At 31.1% G+C, this 10078-nt stretch overlaps 1 protein-coding gene across 13 annotated transcripts in view; it reads right to left on the bottom strand.

Annotated features, from left to right (window-relative positions):
* LOC124952367 (putative polypeptide N-acetylgalactosaminyltransferase 9) overlaps nucleotides 1-10078 on the bottom strand; it is a 176885-nt gene that overhangs the window by 59062 nt on the left and 107745 nt on the right. For 2 of the 13 annotated variants that reach the window (XM_047502114.1, XM_047502118.1), the window contains one exon: nucleotides 6092-6288. The exons of 10 other annotated variants lie outside the window; for them this stretch is intronic. The gene's annotated coding sequence lies outside the window, so the exon portion shown is untranslated. Of the gene's footprint in view, nucleotides 1-6091; nucleotides 6289-9499; nucleotides 9954-10078 lie in introns of those variants that run through there. One more of the 13 variants, XM_047502123.1, reaches the window with a different exon arrangement.

The raw sequence follows: 10078 nt of genomic DNA, 5'->3' as shown, positions 1-10078 counted from the left end.
TTCGTATAAACATATGTTCGATATAACCTTATTTCAGAGATACAATTTCGTGATATATCAATCGTTTACTAAACGCCTTATCATTCATATCCTGACTCATTCAAATCTAACTGATATTGTTGGCAATCCCAACATATAATAATATATCTCAACTTTATCCATATCGTAAACTAACTGTTTCTACTGTCGTCACAAATAAAGATCTATTGGATTTAAATCCGGCTATTTTCAACGAGTCAGAATCTAAATAAAAAATAAGACATACATAATATAAAAACATGTGAAAGAACAAGGTCATATCGGTCATATATTTATATGAACTTGGTATTCTTATTTTATAATATTGAAAACACCAATAATAGTTATACAAGCATATTCTCTCTTCTCTGACACACTCTGTACACGTATATATGAATTTCATAGTTGAAGGATTCAAAAAAAAAAAAAAATAAAAAAATAAAAAAAAATAAAAAAATAAAAAAAAAGGAAAAGGGAATAAAAAAGAAAATACAAAAAACAAAAATTGGAAAGAGATATTAAACGAAGAACTGGTTGAAAACTCGATGAAAACCGAGCGAATCGTTTCCCGAAGCAGTCATTGTGGCATGGAAAATGTGTTTGACGTTGAGAAATTTGCCAGCTCATCGATGCACGAAATTGCATCCACAAGCGTTTTACAAGATACAATATAATAATACTAATAATCTTGGACCTTCTTTTTATTCTTCGTTACCACATTCACATCCGTCGATACGGATCTCTACATTTTCTTTTTTCTCAAACAGAATGAATCAAAGCACAACGAATCAATTTCCTTGGAGAAAGAAAAAACATCGAAAGAAAGATCGTTTTATTTAAAACGTGATTCAAAAGAAAAAAAGATAAAAAAAAAAAAAAAAAAAAAAAAGAACGACAAGCGACGGTATCTCGACCTCCATTTTTTGAATTACTTTCTAAAGAATTGAATTTCAATTTGATGGAAGTTAACGTACTATTCCAAGAGACAAAATTGCTCTTCGCGGTAAGATTACCAAGTGACATTTATCAATAACCATCTTCCGTGATAACACAACACTTTAAAATGAAATTACAGTGAATCATACCTAATATATATATATATATATTAAATTTTTTGAGAGGGTTGTCACCCTTCTTAGGGGATTACTCCAAAGTGAGTGAATTTATAACAAGGATCTGTCCCCTTTGAAAATAAAATTAACTTGTCTCCTGCGTTTTTCGAAAAACTCACTAGATATCATTAATAATTTTGGTGGATATTTTTCGTTGACATACTCATATATTTATTGCAAAATGTATATTGAAAAGTCGATAATTCATGAAAAGGTTCAAGATGTAATCTATTAGAGAATGAAACATTTATCAGAAAACAAAATTTATTAGAAAATATGAAATTCATTAAAAATAAATAATTCATTGTAATAATAAAAAATTATATACTCCATTAATAATTACATAAACTTTAATCAAGATATATAATTTAATTAGTTTCAAATCAATTTATTGCAAGATCAATCAATTAAAAAATTATGTCCTTTTCATTTTCTCCTCTATATCATGGATTATATATAATATAAATATATATATATATATATATATATATATATATATATATATATATATATATGTATGAATGTGAATAAAAAAAAATTCATAACTAAACCAGGAATTGAGAATTAGTCTTGGAAACTTATTGAACGAGAACTGGTTCTCTATTTCCATTATACTTCCTTTATCAAATATACATACATACATACATACATACATACATACATACATATATATATATATATATATATATATATATATATATATTTCTCTTCAACTGACAGAATAGACATCGAAACGATTTTACCGTAACCCGAGATACGAAATACGAAGCATTAAGTTTCGCTTCCAACGATGGAAAGCACTAGGCTCATATAGTAGAGCAGCCATAAAGAGTTAACAGGGTGACCCGCTAATGGAGTAATGGACATTCCGTTCGGGCGTACCATATGTCCTTGGAACGTCGCCAAATAAGTACCTATCCAACCCTTACGGTACTTGAACGTTCTATTATTCGCTTTACCATCCTATCGAATAAACGTTTTCCGATTTACCATCAAGGAGACATCACTTATGTTTCTTATCGAAAGACGAAAAGAAAAAGAATATATATATATATATATATATATATATATATATATATATATCCGATAATTATATATTTCAATTAATATTTGAGATGAGCTTCGATCGATGAACGAGTAAGACTAAAAATAATTTAAAGAAATTAGAAAAAAAAAGAAACAAAAAAGAAAGAAAGAAAAATGTTCTCCTTTTTTCAATCGGCAAACGAACGTTCGAGTTTAAAGTTAACATCTACTTCTCTCAGCGGGACTTCACCTCCTCAGTGGAGGTCGAGAGGCCACCGTGTGACCTCGACGAAACGTCGTTACGTGACTACAGAGACTTACCTCACCTTCTCTCGAAACTCGCCTTCTTACACTCCTCTTTCTCTCTCTTTCTCTTTCTCTCTCTTTCTCTCTCTCTCTCTCTCTCTCTCTCTCTCTCTCTCTCTCTCTCTCTCTTTCTTCTCGCTTCCATGTCTCGTTTTCCGCGAAAACGCAAAGACGTTTTTCATTCGCATAAACCGAGTAAGTTTCTCTCTTATTTTTCTTTTCATTCTCTTTAATAACGACATAGTCTACGTATACAGATGAGAAGATATAAAATTTCACAGAAAAAAAATTACATCGCAATTACCTCATCAATTTTTTTGGGCACGAATTACGGAAAAATTTTTTTTCTTTTTTTTTTGTGTGGAAGGGAGATGAGAGAGAGAGAGAGAGAGAGAGAGAGAGAGAGAGAGAGAGAAAATATGATCTTCTTTCTTATTAAAAATTCTAATAGCCAGTATTATGAAGGAATTTTAAACGCGAAACTTGAGAGTATTTTGCGACTTGCAATGTTAACCAGACACCATTAAGCATTAATAAAGAATCGTATAATATCTTTCGTAACTATTAAAGAGAGAAAAAGAAAAAGAGAAAGGGAGAGAGAGAGAGAGTGAGAGAGAGAGAGAGAAAGAGAGAGAGAGAATTAGCGAACTTCGAAGGTGAACAAGTAAATGGGCAGGTAAATGGGCTGTCCTGCAGGTCACTGACACAGTCCGCAAACTAGCCCCAGTTGGCTAGCTCCACTCACACACCCCTTTCTAACGCGACACGAGCACGTCGTAGAGGATTGTGTGGCTCGTAGAAACTTGTACCCGGAAGGGTTTAAACGGCACCTCGGACGAGAAAGCGCGAACTCGGACGGCTAATCAAATTCATGCCTGTGGCGCGATTCGCGCTCGATTTCACGGCTCTTCAAACTGGATATGACTTTTTCCGAGAAAATCGTGACGATAATTTCGTATGCGGAAAAAATAAATCGCATGAACATTATGAATACGTAGAGATTTAAATGGATAGATTGATAAATAAACTGATAGATGGATAAATAAATAGACAGATTAGATGGATAGATGAATATACATCAGATTTAATATACATCAGATCGAAATTATGAGATTAAATGGTATAAAACTTGATCTCAATTATAGGATTATATTTTGACAAACAGAGAGAGGAAGAGAAAGAAAGAGAGAGAGAGAGAGAAAGAGAGAGAGAGTGAGAGAGAGAGAGATAAATATAAAATATAGATGTCAACAAAGAATTAAGTTGATGTTGTAGAACTAAGAAGTCAATTAAACATCCTATCTGTAATGTTGTTAAGTAGGAAGAGATTTGGCTGATAGGTATAAACAGCATGTTCTATAGTCTGATAATCAAGGTATACAACTAGAGAGATACATATATATATATATATATATAGAGAGAGAGAGAGAGAGAGAGAGACGGAGGGTAAGATAAACAAGGTTTCTAGAACTTACATGCTATGTTTATTGTAGTGATCCAATTAACACAGGGAGATAATGTTTCGACGATCGTAATAACCGGCGAAATTGGTCGCAGGAATTGCACGGCCGAAGAGATGACCTGTTCGAGATAACACTTTGAACGGTCCTCATTCGGAGATTACATCCTTTACGAGATATAGTCTCTAGTTGCAAACTAGACCAAAGTTGAATTTTATTCGTGTAATATACGATAAGATAAATATCAAGTGCTGATTTGTTATCGATTTTCTATATCTTTTACCTCCCTTTTTTTCATAGATTATATATCTATATATATATATATACTACAGTGTTTCGAGGAACTATTGTATCTGTATAAATAAATGATATTTTTTTCCTAACAGAAAAAATATAAATTACAATTAATTACGCAATGAATTCATACGAAAACTAATTAATTCAACTAATTCCTAACATAAACTATTCTCATATATATAGAGATTAGATACCTGAGTAAGAAATTTCATATATATATATATATATATATATATATATATATATATATATTCATACAAATTTTACAAGATTAATTTTTATTATAAAAAATAATTCTATCAAACTTATATAAATCAATATAATTTATAACTAAGAAATAAAATCGTAATTATTACGTAAATACCTATTTTATATTTCTTATTGTACTTCTTTAATATTATCTAAGTATATGTTTAAAGTGCAAAATTCTATTTTCTAACATAAATATTTGTTTAGAAGAGCAGAAAGAGATGAGATTAGAAGTAATTGACAATAAAGTTATCACCAAGATACAGATAAATAGATAGATAGATAGATAGATAGAGAGAGAGAGAAAGAAAGATAGAGAGAGGAAGAGAGAAAGAGAGAGAGATAAACGAAGCGTAGGTGATGCGTCAAGGGAGACGAGAGTAAAACCTTTCTGATTACTCACGAGACCGTGGCAGACACAAACGTGATTGGAAGTTCAAATCGGATTCACAAAGTTCGCCACGGCACGGCACGGCACGAAGAACCGGCTCACGGAGAGTTCTCTATGCGGAAACGCGAGGAAAGATCGGCGAATATCAATCGCAAGTGTGAGTGTTCGCGTACATATATCCTCCGGCCATGTCGATTGATATCGTCTACTACTTTCGTCTACTACTCTTTTTCTCCTACATTTACGTTCGAAGAAGTTCCTTGGATAAGGCTTCGGGATCGGTTTCAAATTCGTTTTACGAACGAAACGAGAAGCCATTGGAACTAATGTCCTTTCGATGAAATTAATCAACGTTATTAATATTATATATAAATAAAAAAAAAACGAATGGATTATATCATTATTAACGTTATTATATACTTTTTTTCTTCTTTTTCTTTTTTACTTTTCTCTCTCTCTCTCTCTCTCTCTCTCTCTCTCTCTCTCTCTCTCTCTCTGTTCTCCTTTTTATGAAGAAATGATATAAAGAAACGAATATATTTTTTATTCCACGAATTTTATGCCGCATTATTCTTTATAATCGAGAAATTTGTAAGTGAGAACATGCTGTTCTCATGTCTGTTACAACTTAGGTTCTTCGAAATGATTGTAGTACTGGAAACTATGATCTGTAAAATTCTCCACTATCATGTGTTCTCATGTTATAATCTTTTTTTCTTTTCTTTTTTCTTTTTTTTTTTTTCTTTTTATTTTCTCTACTAATTATTTTTCTATATTTTCTCTACATTCGATAAATTTCGAATGAACATTTCCATTAGATAAATAATATTCAATATTTGATATTTATTGTTTAATCTCTGACAGAAATATTTCTCTTCCGGTATTCATTCATATTACAATGAATTATTTTTCAATATGTTCAAATGCATATATTTATGAATCGCATAAAAATCATTATCTTTATAAATTATTTATTATTCTAATTATAATGATCGATAACGTTCACGTTTAACGAGGAGGAGGGGGGGGGAGGGGGAAAGAAAAAGAAAAGGAAAAAAAAAAAGAAACGTAAGAGAAAAGAAAAGAAAAGAAAAGAAAAAAAAAAGAACAAAAACATGATCGTTTATAATATAGTATCGAAAAGTCCAAATATTTGTCTGACGTTTATTGCACGAAATATTGATTAATTTTCCACTGACTTGACTGACCATCGAATTACTCGTAACACTTACGTTAAAACGACGCGAGATAGAGCGGCGTTGGAGCGAGAGATGGCCGTCCGTTAACAAAGTCGCTTCTACGAAACTCGGCCATTGTAGTTTCGCCAACTACACTCGGGACTGAATGCTCACCCGGATGTTCCACTTTGCGATTTGTTCTCCAACGTCGTCCGTTTCTCTCCCACTCTTCGAATGGAAGGAAGGTCTCTCTATGTAAATCGCGAAATATTAATAACTCGCGATATCAACAAAGATCTTTATAAAAATTGTTCTTTTTTTATATCTCAAATTGAAAAAAAGAAAAAAAAAAAATATATATATATATATACATAGGATGAGATAGATAGATAGATAGATAGAGAGAGAGAGAGAAAGAGAGAGAGAGAGAGAGAGAGAGAGAAACGTATAACGAGAGAATTTTTCATCTTTTCGTTCCATTCTTCTACATCAAATCACAGATTTCTTCTTCGATTCAAGACGAACCATACGGAATCTATTGAAAGAACGTCGGAATAAAGAATGCCTTTTCTTATCTCGAGCCTAATTTTTTTCAACTCGAATGTCGATTCCAAGATAGGAAAGTTCATGCGACATTTCAGATTACTTGTTCGTACAGAAAAAGGAACGATATGGTCGAGTTTGTTGAAAGGAACAAAAGATAGAGAAAGAAAGAAAGAAATAAAGAGAAAGAAAAAAAGAGAGAGAGAGAGAGAGAGAGAGAGTAAGATAAAGAGAAAGAGAAAAAGAGATGAAAAAAGATAAAGAGGAGAGTGTAAGATCGCGAAAATAAACGTTGACATGACAGATACGTCGAGACTGAATTCCGAGCTCTAAGGAATACTTCTATCTCGGACGTGGTGTATATCTCTCCATGTAGAGACGTGTAAAGCGCGTCCGTGCGAAAGAACGCGAAGAGAGAGAGAGAGAGAGAGAAAGAGAGAGAGAAAAAGAGAAAAACAGAGGGAAGGAGGGAGGGAGGGAGGGAGAACAACGTTATACTCGGCGACCATTGTTACGCTGACGTTTCTACGAGGGGGTAAAAACCAAGAAAAGAGGAAGGATCTAACGTTTACACGGGGCTAAGCACACGTGTAAGTACCTTCAGGCTGAGCCTCGTGTTTTCACACAATAAAAGAAAAAAAGAAGCTCCATCGATATCGTCGTCGTTGTCTCTTTCTCTTTTTTTTAGTCTCTCATTCTCTTTCTGTTCTCTCTTTTTCTCTTTCTCTTTCTCTCACTCTTATTCGTCTCTTTTTTTTTCTCACTCTTTAGAACATACCCTAGAAACTCTGTTAATTTGTGTATCCCCTGTTATTGTGTATCACAAATTCATTTCTTTATTTTTATATGAATATTTATGCAAAAGTGATACGTAATGATGATACACAAAGGTAATACAATATTTAAAGGATACGCAACAAATTGATACATATCTTTAGATCTTTATCGTTTTTTAAATAATTATTCGCGTTCTTCTTGCGTAATGATAATTTTCTTGTATACGTTAATTTTCTCTTACATCATATGTATATTTCTATTATTAAATATATATATATATATATATATATATATATATATATATATATATATTTCTTTTTTTTGTGATACGTACAATAAACATATCTTTCTTTTTCTTTCATAGATAAAAAAAAGGAAAAATTGTTCGAAAAAATTGATGAAAAGTATTAATATGGCATAGTATTCGATAGATTGATTATACGTTATCCTTCAAATGTTTCCTTTGAAATGTATGATTAATATACGATGGCATAATATTAAAATAATTTCATTAAAAAATTTAATAAAATATTTGTAAAACGAATTATTCTTAATTATGTGAGAAATATTTGTACGTAAATGAAAGGATCCTATTCTATATTCTGTGACGTTTGCTTGAAAATTTTCAAAGGCTTATTTGATACCGTCCTTCATTTTATATTAAACTCGAAAGTAGTTCCATGAAAAATTCTTTTCTAACGGAATAACAATAAAATTACGATAAAAGCACGGGTGTTATGCACTTTTACGTACCTCCAAACTACACACACACACACACACACAAATCCCTCACCAATGCCCATACAATTTTTCCTGTCGAGTTTGAAAACGGAGAAAAATGGAAGTTGAAACTTTCTTGAACGTGACAAATTAAATTAAGTACATATTTAACTGTGCTCGCTAAGATGTTAACGTTTTCTTCTATTACTCCTCTATAATAAATCCAAATATCCATTTTCTCGCTTTCATGTTGTTTTTATTTCAATTATAATATAAAACAAGTTTTTCGCTAGTCAGAAAAGAAAGAAATTAATAAGGGTAATAAAGGGTATCATAAAATAATTTTATACTGATTACAAAATTCATAAGTTCTATTCATAATTTGTCTATTGCAAGCAAAAGGTACCGACTTAAAGTAAATTTTAAAATTGCGAAATAGGTATACCTTTTTCTTATAAAAGACATTATTAAAGAGCAAGAGAAAAACTCGTTAGCCGACATGCGAGAAACACTTAAATTTTCGTTAAGTAAGAAGTAAAGCTAAAAACGAAGAGTAACTACTGCGAAAGAAAACACGGTGACGAGAAGAACATGCAGTGGGGAGGAGGGAGTGGGTGGATACGAGAGGATATATATATATATATATATATATATATATAGGGAGAGATAGAGAGAGAGAGAAGACAGAAAAAGAATTTGTCTCGTGCAGTGCGAGTGACGTGGATCGAGAAATGAAAGAAACGTGGCTGTTGAGAGACGTGGATCCTTTCCACAGGACTTACATGCCGTTGGCTACATTGTCCTGCCTCCCGAGCGTACTACTAAAGACTCCGAAAGCCATTTGCAAAATGAGAGAGAAAACGTTTTCACGAATGCGATATAGGTGTGTCCGCTTTCATAATTCAAAAAGCGTCCGACGCTTTCTTTAGTTCCTTTTAACACGACTAATACGACTCTCCCGCTCAAGCTTAATTTTCATTTTTAAAGAAGACTTTAATGGATTTAATTTTAAGTACGACGTATTAAGAGTTATGAATTTATTTCTACATAAACAGGACTGCATACATGTATATATACATATACATATATTTTGCTTGTTTGTTTGTTTGTTTTGTTTTGAAATAACAACGAAATACTTAATAAAACTGTTGATGCTGGATTTGTAAAAAAAAAAAAAAAAAAAAAAAAAATAGAAGAAAAAAAAAAAAGAAAAAAGAAAAAAAAATAGAAGAAAAAAAAAAGGAACGTTATAAAAAATCTTCTATGACCATGAACGATGATGAAGATTGTAATACTTATAAATTTTTCGTTAGAAAATTATGTTAGTATAAAATCTTATCGATAACGTTCGCTTTTAAGCTTTTAATTATCGACCGATATACGAAATTATGATTTGTATGTAAGTAAACTTAAATAAATTACCTCAATTCTAAATTTATTTATACTTCTCTTTATCAATCACTGTGTACACGACGCCGAATACATTTTCATTATCTAGGTACTCAAACTTTTTTGTAATGTCATTCGTTTCTTTTCTGTTTTTTTTTCTTTATTTCTTTCTTTTCGCCGAGATTATTTATTCAAAAGCAATTTTGTAGAGATCGTATGCATTATAATTAGACATATATATGTTATGTTTCTTTTTCTTTTTCTTTATTTTATTTTTTTTTTTTTTTTTTTTTTTTTTTTTTTTTTTTTTTTTTTCTATGCCCGAAGTGATTTATTCAAAGCAATTTTGTAGAAATCATTTCATACAGTTGTATCAGAGAGAAAAATTACATGAGTTTAACTTTCTTATAAGGTAAGAGATTGAATTATCAATTTAAAATATGATTTGTATAAGAACCACGTCACGTACTTCTTCGTCATCTATTATAATTAAATTGATATTTTCTTTTTCTTTGCTTTAAATCATTCTAGTCTCATCTTAAAAAAAAAAAAAAAAAAAAAAAAAAAATATAATGAAACAAATAATTGCAAATAGAGAAAGTTAATATGAAA

The sequence above is a fragment of the Vespa velutina genome, chromosome 10 (assembly GCF_912470025.1).
Source record: "Vespa velutina chromosome 10, iVesVel2.1, whole genome shotgun sequence".
Taxonomy (NCBI): Eukaryota; Metazoa; Arthropoda; class Insecta; order Hymenoptera; family Vespidae; genus Vespa; species Vespa velutina.
This window is presented reverse-complemented; position numbering and strand designations above follow the sequence as displayed.